The sequence below is a fragment of the Egretta garzetta genome, unplaced genomic scaffold (genome assembly GCF_000687185.1).
Source record: "Egretta garzetta isolate BGI_Z169 unplaced genomic scaffold, ASM68718v1 scaffold401, whole genome shotgun sequence".
NCBI classification, from domain to species: domain Eukaryota; kingdom Metazoa; phylum Chordata; class Aves; order Pelecaniformes; family Ardeidae; genus Egretta; species Egretta garzetta.
The window spans coordinates 1,255,099-1,268,449 of record NW_009258651.1 but is presented as its reverse complement, the minus strand read 5'-3'; positions in this window follow the sequence as shown (position 1 = coordinate 1,268,449).

Here is a 13,351-nt window from a genome sequence, read left to right as displayed (position 1 = left end):
GGTTACATTTTCCTGAACGCGCTCCATGGTCTACGCTGGTTCCCCTTTCATAGGGTTGTCTTCTTGCTTAGTCAATGACTGTTTTGCATACCCACACCTCCCACTTGGCAGTGGGGCGCATACCCAGTACCGTCACTAGAGTATGCTCGAAAGTTCTAGGGGGTCCGAGCCCCCTCCCCATTGTCAGTTGACTCCGGGCCCAGGCGAATGTGTAGAGGATGTGTACTCCAAGATAACAGGACACACATTCCTGTGGGGTGGGACTCAATGGGCTGAAACTGGTGATTAAACTACCCCACTCAGTTGCCGTGGTGATTAAGCTTGGGTGGTTAAGCTTGCCTGCCACCAATGTTGAGAAAAGTTTCTAGTCCCTTAGAAGAGGTAAAGGGATAAAACCAGGCTCACTAGAGATAAGCCTGGGGGTGGCACGCCAAAGTTTGAGGGACGATGTGCTAGTGAAATCCTTCAGTCTGCCGTCTCAGTGGAGGTAGGTGATGGAGATCCATGCGGCAGCAAAGAGACAAGGGTTATTGATGTGTTAGGAACCATGGAAGTGCCCAAGAATAGCCACATAGAAACTAGGGCTTCTTCCCCCAAAAAGGTGGTGGGATCAATAGCCCAACTGAAGTGCATCTACACCAATGCACACAGCATGGGCAACAAACAAGAGGAGCTGGAAGCCATTGTGCAGCAGGAAAACTGATATAGTTACTATCATGGAAACACGGTGGGATGACTCGCACAGCCAGAGTGCTGCAGTGGATGGCTATAAACTGTTCAGAAGGGACAGGCAAGGAAGGAGAAGCAGTGGGGAAGCCTTGTATGTTAGGGAGTGTTTTGACTGTCTAGAGCTTAATGATGGTGATTATAGGGTTGAATGTTTAGGGGTAAGAATCAGGGGGAAGGCCAACAAGGCAAATATCATGGTGGGATTCTCTTACAGACCACCCAAGCAGGGGAGAGGAAACAGTCTAGGAGGCTCTTGGAGTGTGTGGAAGAGAACTTCCTGGTGATTGAGCTAACTAGGGAAGGTACCCCACTGGACCTTTTGTTTATGAACAGGGGACTTGTGGGTGATGTGATGGTTGGAGGCCATCTTGGGCACTGCAATCACAAAATGGTGGATTTCTCAATTCTTGGAGAGGTAAGGCGATGGGTCAACAGAATCAGTACCTGGGACTTCCAGAGGGCAGACTTTGGCCTGTTCAGGACACTGGTTGAGAGAGTCCCTTGGGAGGCAGTCCTGAAGGGCAAAGGAGTCCAGGAAGGCTGGACATTCTTCAAGAAGGAAATGTTAAAGGCACAGGAGCAGGCCACCCCCACGTGCCAAAAGACAAGCCCGTGGGGAAGAAGACCGGCCTGGCTGAACAGAGAACTTAGGCTGGAAGTCAGGAAAAAAATGGGAGTTTATGACCTTTGGAAGAAGGGGCAGGCAACTCAGGAGGATTACAAGGTTGTCGTGAGGTTATGCAGGGAGAAAATGAGACGAGCCCAAGCCCAATAAGAATTTAATGTGGCTACTGCCGTAAAAGACAATAAAAAATAATAAAAGGAGGGTTGAGGAGAATCTCCATCCTTCATTGGATGCGGGGGGGAATATAGTGACAAAGGACAAGAAAAAGGCTGAGGTACTTAATGCTGCCTTTGCCTCAGTCTTTAAGAGTAAGACTAGTTGCTCTCCAGGTACCCAGCCCCCTGAGCTGGAAGACAGGGATAGGGAGCAGAATGAAGCCCCCATAATCCAAGAGGAAATTATTAGCAACCTTCTACACCACTTAGTTTACACACAAGTCTATGGGGCCAGATGGGATCTACCCGAGGGTACTGAGGGAGCTGGGGGAAGTGCTCACTAAGCCACTTTCCATCCTTTATCAGCAGTCCAGGGAGGTCCCAGTTGGCTGGAGGTTGGCAAATGTGATGCCCATCTACAAGAAGGGATGGCAGGAGGATCTGGGGAACTACAGGCCTGTCAGCCTGACCTCGATACTGGGGAAGGTCATGGAGCAGATCATCTTGAGTGCCATCACGTGGCACATACAGGACAACCAGGTGATCAGGCCCAGTCAGCATGGGTTTATGAAAGGCAGGTCCTGCCTGACCAACCTGATCTCCTTCTATGATAAGGTGACCCATTTAGTGGATGAGGGAAGGGCTGTGGATGTTGTCTACCTAGACTTTAGTAAAGCTTTTGACATTGTTTCCCACAGCAGTCTCTTGGAGAAACTGACTGCTCATGGCTCAGACAGGCCTACTCTTTGCTGGGATTTAGGGACATGGTTTAGTGGTAGACTTCACGGTGTTAGTTAACGGTTGGACTTGATGATCTTAAAGGTCTTTTCTAACCTAAATGATTCTATGATTCTATGACTATTGCATTCACTGATATTGCCCTCATAAATTTGTAAAGTAAATGCCTATATCCAGTAGAAGCAAAGCAGACCGTGTCCTTAGAGGAAGTAGCTCAGGCTGCCCTGGTACTTTGAACTGATTTACTTAAGCATTAATGCCACCTTTGGGGTTTTTTTTGTGAGTAGACCTTACCAGGATATTTGCTTCCAGGAAGATACTCTGAGATGGAACAAGTTATTGCTGTCTATGCAATAAATGGCAAACAAAAGAAAACCAGAATCCCTGTTTTGAGAAAATAAACCTGGTCCCCTTTTTCTAAACTGTTGGATTTTTCCAATTTCTCAGTTGCTTTTTTTTTATTTATACACTCTGTAATGACAACGCCCAAACCAACCCCTAAATTTCTTTTTGCTTGAAGAAGCCTATGAGGCCATACACAGCTATTGTAAGGTTTCTGTGTCTCCATCCCACACCAGCCTGGGTGGAAGTGTGTTAGAATAATTTCAACAACCCCCATTCAGAAAATGGTGACTCCTGTGGTGAGAAAGGAGAGTCAGGCTACTATAAGGAGGCAACTACACCTCCAGCCCTGCCATGCCCAACATTTTTTCTGTTTAATCATCTCCGTAGCTTTTGCAGTCTTACTGATCCATCCTCTCAGAGATTATATTGTTGATACCACCGAATCTGCTTTGTCAGGAGTAGAAAAACTAGAGAAAAAGTGAATTTGCTAGTATTTGGGCTTGCATTAAATTTGCTAGAATTTGAATTTGTATAACCCCCCAATATTTTACAGAACCAACAGAGCCAGATAATATCAGGAAGCATTCATTTAGTGTGAAATGATTCAACATGGCAAAAATCTGTGTGATGCAAAGTTCTTGCTCTTGATTCTCCTTTCATAAATTGTCTGTATAAGAACCATGTGTTTGAAAATCCAGGGCTTAACTCTTCTCCCTAAGTGTCTGCAAGGTGTTTCTAAAACAATACCCCCCACATAGGATGATCCTTTATGGGAAGTTTCAAAATGGGATATAACCATATGGAGGGCATATATGGTTAACATTGTCCTGGTAGTGCATATTGAACAGCTGGGTTGGCAGATATTGATGAATTATCTTTAAAAGGGAAGATAACTCTCCAGTTTATGGGTTTGATCCAGAAGTTTTGAAGGCTTCCTCACATTTCTACAAGCTTGGGATCAAACTGAAAAATTTTACCTTAAAAGAATGAAACTGCTTTTAAAATACAGCCAAAAGATGTACTTCCATGCTCTGATTTCTACTTCTATTATTTCTATTCTGTAGCTTTATATTTATTCATATTGCCAATAAAATAAAGAATTATTCTGAATTTCCGAAGGGCCTACCTACTGGAGACTGGAACAAGCTTTCCTCTGGCAGGAAAAGTAGTCAATTCTGTCTAGTTTTGATCCAACCTGGCTTTCTATGTGTGCTGTTCATATTTTCACACCTCAGAAATACAGTCATCAATCTACCTGATAGTTAGGTTTCTGTACACCTACATTCCCATATGGGCTGCCTAGGCTCCCGCTTGTTTCAGAAAATGGCAAGGAACAACAATGGCCACTTTCTTGGAAGTTTTGTGTGCTCTACTCTTCCCTCCCTACAGAGCTGATAACCCCTGCCACGACTTCTGAAGGGCTCACTCAGAAGTCCAAAGACAGTTGACGGTAAAGCCCAGAGCAGCTCATCAAATACAGGGGATGCCTGGACCACGGAATGGCGATGTACTTTCTAAAGGCCCAGCTACAACAGACAAACCTATCTTAGAGCACAGACATAAGAATCTGTGGCCTTTCTGATTTCCCATGGAGCATCTGGGTTTGTAAAATTCTACTCACATGAAAAACATAATCCTTGCTCTTGAGGAGATACAAGGATAAGTAGCTAGGTGTCCTCTGACATTTCTCTTTCTCCAGCTTTGGAGGGCAACGCCTTGCCTTGAACATTGATTCTCCTGGGAGGTTTGAAGGAAGACAATGTCCTATGCTGATTACCCAATACAGAACAGACCATTGTTGTATTCTGAATGAACTTTGAGTGGCTTAGGGATTTTCTTCTGTTTATGTCGATTGGTCCTTCTAATGCTGTGTTGCAGGCCCAGACTGAAGTCTTTCCAGCATGCTTTTTCTTGACTCATCTCCCCTTTAGCTCCTTTAGTCCTTTTCAACTTATACTTTTAAACCAAAAATTTCCATATTGATCACTTAGATGGGGCACTGTGCTGCAATGTTCCAGCAGTATGGTCTTCAGTACTGCAGTAAATCGTGCGGCTCCAGGATATGGGAAACCATGGACGTGATTTCTGAAAACATGCAGTGGTATTCCTTTCTTGTTGACCTTAATTTCCCTTTCCTTCTAGCAGAGCCGTGTGAAAATGTTTCTGATCCAAAGGCCACATTTTGAACTCCTGTTGCTGTTGGCACTGTAAGGCTGACAGAAACCAAGCAAGAGAAGGTACTGTGGACACAACGATCAGCAGCTGCCTTCTTCATTTTACTTATGTTTTTTGTAGTGCTTTGCCTTATCCTACAAGTGCAGAACATCGTGCTCTTGCCAGGTATTCAGACACTGAAATAATGGTAGAAAGGGGTTCACATGAAGAAAAAGCCCGTATGGAAAAGGCAAGTGATACATAGCTGACAAGTGAATCATATTTCCTGGCTGCAGTCGCCTGACTCTCAGGGCTACAGAAAATGATTTTCTGACATACAGCCAGGTCTGTGTCCATCTTATCCAGTAACTCCTGTTTCACCATGGACATCAGCACTTCCCTGTCTCCAGGGAAGAGAGCATTTGCCTTGGATTTCAGAGATTTCATATGCTAACCTGATGTAATGATTTCGTCTGTGAATTTTGGCACACATGTGAATGTTAATGAGATGCAAACTTTGAAATATGCACTTAAAAGATAATTTGATTGTAATCACCATAAGAGACATCTTGCATCAAGAACTTAGGGAAGATTCTCCATATATTAACAGCATAAGAATGATTTTATGGTTGAGGAACTAGAAAAAGACTAATACACACTCCAGCTTTGCTGCAGACTTCCTATCCAACCTGGGCTGAGTCATTCGCTCTCTTTCACTGCTTGGTGTTTGGAAATGCACAGAGTTCATGTTTTTTTCCTTTCTTTCTCACTCTCCTGCTTTGTTCTGATTTCTGAGACCAGAAAAAACCTTGACGGAAATGCACAGAGTTCATGTTTTTTTCCTTTCTAGTTCTCTTTCGTAGTTCTCTTACTGTGCATTTGTAAAGCTTGAACACGACTGGATGCTGGGGTGCAGCTATATTACAATTGCTTTGTTGCTCTTATGCTTCACTTGACAAGGAAGTCAGCGCTGCAGAATGCCCAGTTATACACTGGTTTAATCTGGTTTATTTATAGCTGTTCAACAGGCCTGGCATAGCAGGGGTCAGCAGCAGCATGTAAATAAGAAAACAAGAGATCTTTTTCTGAGGATGTCAGCCCATCTTGTCTGTTGAAAGGAAAAGAGCTCCAAGGGGAAGTCATGCTTGACCAACTTGACAACCTTCTATGATGAAATGAGAGGCCTGCTAGAAGGGGGCATGGAGCAGTGGATGTTGCCTACCTAGATTTCAGTAAAGTTTTCAACACTGTCTCCTGTAAGTATGGGCTGGATGAGCAGTGAGGTGGATTGAAAACTGGTTGAATGGCCAGGCCCAGAGGGCGGTGATCAGTGGGACAAAATCTAGTTGGAGGCCAGTAACTAGTGGTGTAACCCAGGGGTCAATAGCTTTACAGTAATGTTCAGTTAAAATCTGATGATGAGGCAGCAGGGTGACGAGATAAGTGCAGCCTCCTGCTCCAGAAAGCTGGGGAGTCAGGGCCACCGCGCAGGGTGGAGGGGAAGCACGACAGGCTGGTCTGGGGTGGCAGAAGGCAGTGGAAACCGTGGCAACTCCTTTCTGCTTCCAACCAGAACCTCCAAGTTGTTTAAAAGGCCACCCAGAGAAGTTGTGTCCCCAGCTTTATTATCAAACATGTTTACCTGACTGCTGGCAACTTGAGTTAAGTAGTGCTTCCCACTGATATTCTCACTATTCCCTGCCAGGAGTTACTGCCCTTTCCTAGTCCTGTGAATTAAACTAGATGTGAAATGAACTAAATTAGTCATATAAGGCAGAATATATTCAACAAGTCAGCTCTAGGATCTGGAGCAACAGGAGTGGCCGGGCAGACTGCCCCCTACATTGGTGACAGTGTCATAACCATGATTTCTGAGTGATGATATGGCACTGGAATGTCTCAGCACATACTTTCCCTTCAGGTACAATACTTTTTGACTGTCTTGAACACTAGAAATATTTTGTGATATATGAAACTAGAAGATTAGATGGAGACTTGTATACATGCCAAAATGGGCAGTAGTATTTTCAGACTTTTCCTCCTCCATTTTGGCATAAAACAAAGTTTATAGCTTAAGAAAATTATATTTAAATTACCACCAGAAATAGTTTTAGAACAGAATTGAACTTTTTATATTTACATTTTTAATCACACATCTTGAATTCACTATTTAAAGTTTTGCAAATTTTTTTAGCATAGTAAATAACAAAGTTTACTTTTCACTTGATCTCAGAGATGGAGGTGGATACTGATTGCACATCCCCTTTTCAGCTGGAAATACTTGCACTTATTTTAACTTCAGTTTTTCCTAGTTATCTAAAAAGACCACACTGTACTTGCTTAAACAAAACATTTAAAAATGCAGTTGTCATCCATTCTATTTCTCCTGTAGTTGAACACTTTGTTGTTTTATAATAAATGGTGACATTAGTTCATATCATGTGATTAAAAAGGATTCATCACCCATTAGAGCCCATAATCGCAGCCTATAGTCTCATTTTAACATTTCTCACTGGCATATCCTACTTGACCCTGCTTACTGCAGCACTTCTATTATGCTGTCTAAAAGGACAAGAGGACTGAACAGAAACAAAAATGCAGGGGCGAACATTGCTTTCACACTCACAGCTATGGGTTCAGTGCTGTTATAGCTCTAGATGAATAGAAGAAATCTGGAGTCTGGCCAACACTGCTCGATAGAAATCTCCATCTTCCCAAAAAAATGTCCTGATGTGTTTAAAATAAACTGAACAACTAAACCAGCGAGCAAGAACCTTCTTTCACAGAAATATAGGACACTACTCAAGAAAACCTGATTTAGTATGGTATCAGCTTCATACTTTATGCGCTATCACTGTTTAGTGGTGTTTATTTGCTTTCTTGGCATGCTGGTAATATACGATGGGGATAAATGTGAAAAGGTTGAGGGCTACTGATGAGATCTTTCTGTCTAGATTTGCAATAAGTAATGCAGCATTGGCTTATTGCCTAGGAAAGAAATCAAGCCATAATAGAGCAAAAATGCACCTTCACGGTTCAACTTTGTACACACGGTCTGCTGATAATATAATGAAAATAGCTTTCACCTCTCTATGGAGCGACACAAACAGCTAAACCAGATCCTTCTTCTTTTAGCTCTTCCTTTTTTCCTCTCTTTCTCTTAAGAGAGCTGCATATCAAAACAATGTGAAAATAAAAGGTAGCAAGGCGCTGTCTGAAGCTGAGCAAACAAAGTTTTGCTAGAGCTGGGCCGCTGGCAGGTTTGTGCCATGGGCTCTTGGGGCCAGTGGAGGGGCAGGGAGACTGATGCCGGTGTTGGGATTTTGGGGAGGTGGGAGGAGGGCAGACAGCCCTGCTGCAGGTGAGGGGCATCCACTCTGCATGCTGGTGCCACTGCCTGTTTCTCTTCTGTTTTGCGCCAAGAGCTTCCAGGTGGAAATATGGTGAGGAAGCCCAAGCTCAAAAGAAAGCCCAGCTTGAGGTTTACTTTGGACATTTGTGTTTCTCTGCTGCTTACACTTAGTTATCACTATTCATCATTAATCATTTAACTCCTAACCAGTCTTAATGTTTGCACCCATCAGTTTTCTTTACCGTTGCCCTCTATTACACAATAAAACCCCACCCCTATCTAGAAGCACATATTGCCTTTTTTACATTTCTGTAGTTTTTGTGTGTTTTTCCCCTTGTGGCCTGTCTGACAAAAATTGAAGAAACAGACCATGAGTATGAGCAGACCGTGAGTATGAGCACCGGGTGCCTGATGTCCACATTGTCCTGTTACAGGGTCTGCCACCCACCTCTCCATGGCAAGCTTGCTTGAGATAGGGCTGGCTTGGAGCACTGGAGGTGCCATCTTCCTGGTGCCTCAGGGCTGGGGATCTGGTCTGGACTTTTTTTTGTTTAATGGTTTTAGGATAGCCCTAGAGACTAGCAGGTCCGAATGAAAGCTGTTGGGCAGGTGCATGGTGTAGTTGGGGTGAGGTAGAAAATGTCCCTCTGTCCTTGTAACCCTGCTCCTAGGCCCCAAGTGCTGCCACCTGCATGTGTTTGAGCTACACCTCTGGCTGAGCCAATTTAACTCATCTTCTGAACTGAATCTTCTCCAGCTTTGCTGAAATCCAGGTGCACAATGGTGGCCGGTGTCCACCCAACGCAGTTCTGCTTCCTGAAGAAAAAAATCCCAGTCGATCTGAATCACAGCACTTCAGATTCTCCATTTTAAAACCCTGCTCCACAGTGCTTATCGCTCCTCTCTCAGTTGCTCACATTTTCTTCTGGGACAAAGACACATTCTGTTCCAGTGGCCTCTTTTTTGCTTGGCAAAATCAAGCTAGACTCAGGGTTTCCCCAAATCTCTCATAGTTCTCAAAAAATGATGCGTGCAAACTTCTCTGCACAGAAAAAACGTGAGAGACAGCCCACAGTCCAAAGTATTTCACATCTCTCATTCATCATCATAAATTATTTTTTATTATATCTTCTGAAGTCCAGGTTTCAGGGCTGCCTTACTGTGGATTCTTCCAGTGTGGCTGAGGACAGCCTGTCCTTGCCATGGCTTTCATGGTCCTGTTGCATCCCGGCCCTCCTCCTACCTGGGTCCAGCCCCACAGGCATCAGTTGGCTGCCATCCCCTTTTGCTTGCACTTATGCTGCAGAGCTGTGATACATGAATAGGGTCTGGTGTCAGAATCAGTGTGACCACTCCTGCAGCTGTCAGAGGCTCCCTCCCCATGGGAAAGGAGCCCTTTCTCATCTCTTGCCCACCAAACCCAGACTTTTTGCTGGCTACCACAGAGGTCTTTGATTTTTTCCACAACTCAGCGCCCATTGGTGTTATTTTGCCATTGAATCAGCATTTACTCAGCAAAAGTAAGAGTTAAACAGTTAAATAATTATTTAAAGCAATAGCTAAGTACTTGTGTGGTGGTAGTTACTGTAGCATCCAACCTCATCCAACCTCCTCATACCCTGTAGCACCCAGGCAAGGATGGGAAATTTCATTACTTTTTTCCATCTGTAGATTTGCCCACAGCCATACAGAAAAGCTGTGATGCAGCCACCTCAGGATACCTAAGTTCATGTGGGCTATGAAAATACCCACATGTGATATGGCTGTTAACACGGAGATATTCCTCTAACACCCCTCCATGATAGCTTCTTGATTTTGACAGGTCAGGATATTGCACGTTTACATCTATTACATCTAGAAAATTAAGTAGAGGAGATAAAGGAAATGGAGACCCTGAGAGTTATTTGGGTCATTTAAGCACATTTGGGATGGGATTCAACTTGTCTAAGTTTAGACGGGAGTAAATGTGGGTTCCCTTAAAGTCCGCGGTGAGAGACAGGCACTTCTGCAGTGTGCTAAATCTGATTTGCTTCAGATATCCGCACTGGGATTTGCACAACAGAAAGCTGTGCCCCAAACCTGCCTGTTCTTTTAGTGTATTTGGAGGGAGCCAAGGGGGTGAGCTGTGATGGAAATCCTGGCATCATGGAGGGGACTTCTCCACTTGCAGCTCTTAACTGCTGCTCTGTTAACAGAGGCAGCTACTGATGTGCTGGTGATTTAAAACACTGAGTGATGTTCAATGTCTCCCACTCCAAGAGTCACCACGGTGTTGTGTTCTGGTATAAAAAGCCACAATGATTTTTCGGTGTATTTGCAAGTCACAAAAGGTATCTATTATCCGAGCATCCACCACCTGAGCCCCCAGGAAGCCTGGAGCAGGTGAGGCTGGACCCAGAGGGTGGCTTCCAGCAGGCAGCAGAGCACCAGCTTTTAGCGTAATCTCTTCCTTTCATTCCTCTGGAATGATTTTCTCCAGATACGCTTCTTCAGCTTTCGATGCTACAGTTGCCAGTGCCACAAGCACTGGGTAGACACTCCCAGTCCTGCCTCCAGCCAGAGACCCCGCTTGCTCTCCAGCCTCCCCCAAATCCTTTTCCCCTGATCAGTGGTTTGTGTGGCCCCAGCAGTTCCCTGCTGCTGCTGCCGTGGGTCACCAGGGCTCTCATCTTCAGTTTGGAGTCAGAGACTCCATCATAACATCTTCCCATACCCTTTGCTTGAAAGACCTTGTTGTGTTGTGTTGGGTGCCTGTGGAGCTCAAGCAGAGACAACTGAAGGCCACAAACACCACACAGCTCCAACAGTGACCCCAGCAGTGTGCACCTTCTTTTTATTGTGATAAACCTCCTCTTTTCCTGATGAAAAGCATTCCCAGACAAGACATGCTCTCCATAAAGCATAGAAGGAAATGTGGCTTCCTCTGGCCTGCAAGTGCTACCTGTTCTGGGACCCAGGACAGTTTAGACCAGGGTTATCTCTTTGCGAGGGTGCAATTGCTTTGTGTGCAAGGGAGGATGTGGTGATGCTGTGTACAGGTCATCCCAACTCACCTCTGAATCTTTTCCAAAACTGCCACAAACAAAAATGGCAATCACTGTCCAAACCTGTCCTCAGCGTGGTGCTCCCATACATGTGGTGCATGGTCCTCAGTGTGGTGCTCCTGTGTACACGGTGCATGGTCCTTAGCATGGTAGTGGGTCATGGCTGTGGGCGGCTGTGGGTCTCCTGCAGTGCTCTCCTGCTTCACTTCATTTCTCTCTGGTCTGCTAAATAGGAAAGAAAAATGTGCAGTGTAAAATTCCACCCTGCCCCAACTGCTTTTTAATCATATATTTTTGTTTGAACTTGTCTGGTTAACATTGGCTCTGCCTTGTCCTGCTTTACTGTAGCACATCTGTATGCCTGGAAACCAGCAGCACTGACACAGAAGTTCAGGAGAAGAAGAGAGTTGAAATTAGATTACTGTTTCCCCCCTCATTCTTAAATAAAATTGACTTTTTGGAAATGTTTTGCTTGTTAACAGTACTATGCAATTAACGTAGCTCATTTCACTTTAATATGAAACCCTCTGAGATCTGCATCGTTTGTGTCCCTGAGTCCTCACAGAGTTAACAAAAATGTGGTTACACGGGGCTTTCATTGTACGCGGTGTCAGTTGTGCGCCGTGGGCTTTGTCAGGCACTGGCGGCGTGCGCGCCCACGTGACTGCCTCAGACACCCCACACAATGGCACAAAAAGGCTCTCGTCTTGTCAGCAACACCGAGTTTGGTGAAAAAAGGAAAAAAAAAAGATTTCAAACAATTGTCTTCCATTGCAAGAGTGTATATTTTAGTAGGTAGCTCTGATGTATCATTTATCTTTTAATGCAATTAATTCAGGTGGTGACAGCATCACATATTATTTAAGGAACTGATTTTGATCACCTAAATTCCTACTTCAAAACACATTTATCACTGATTGCCATGGACTTAGTTCTGAAATTGTCCCCATCTGGTCTTGATCAGGCTTTTTTCCCCTCACTGAGAGAGTGTAAGGGCTGCCCTGCGATCTGCCTTCCCTCATCTATCACAAGGTATTTTGCCTGGCACTGGCAGTGAGATTCCTGTTTAGCCAGAATATCTTTTACAACACTTAGAAGATTGAACAGCTGAAAATTATGTTGAAAATGAGTACAAACTACGCAGTAGCATTATATATACGGTACTTGCCTGCTGACACATATTCTTTCTTCTGTGAAGATGACTGTTGAACTTCTGACCCAAGACATGTGGAAGTCAAATTTGGCAGACTACAGCAATATATAGTAAATGGAGATAATGTTCCCATTTACAGAAAAAATCCGACTAATTTAAGTCTTACTGTAACTGAGAAACATAATCACCATAATGTGTCCATTAAGCTACATCCAAAGCTCACAGAAACCAATGTCACTGCTTTCCTTTCCTGCGGCCACCACTGGATTGGGACCTCCCAGCGGCAGGTGGTATAGCTGCTGTGAGATGAGTTTCTTACAAAGGTTAAAATACATGTAGCATTTTTATATTAAAGAAATACACAGAATCACACAGAATGGCAAGGGTTGGAAGGGACCTCAGGAGATCATCTAGTCCAACCATCCTGCCAAAGCAGGCTCACCCAGAGCAGGTTGCACAGGACTTTGTCCAGGCGGGCTGTTTCATACTGTTTGATACTGGGGAAAATATTATTATACAAAATGCTTAGTACTAAAAGAACATTTTCTGTTAGAAGTTATTTGTCTCAGGTGTGTTATATGTGCTCAGAGATCACTGGTGACCATGATCCCAGGAAGAGAAACTGCTTGTACGGCAATTGCCCATTGTGCCTTTTGCTGGGTTCATGTGTACAGACACCTCGAGGTTCTCTTGTAACCAGCACACAAGCAGTATTGTGGCAGGAACAGACCTCTCTTTCCACTGTCTTGGAAATAATTCCTAGCTTGCTAAAGAAGCAAAGGCTTCTAAGGAATTTGCACTGCAGTTCACATAAAAGCTCCCTGCTTCTCCCTTGTGAAACGCTTTCTTTTGCCAGGTTTCCAGTACTTGGATCATGCATTTGGTAACCAGCAGAAGGGAGGGACCTGTTTTATAGTCCCAGAGTTCATGGGTCTTACTACCAGGGCCAAAGGAGGGCTGTCTCTTGCAATATTCCCACCAGCAGAGGTGAGGATTAGCCTTTACAGACCCACAGAGATGAAGCTGGGAGGTGGGTGATGCGGGGTTTGGCCGCCA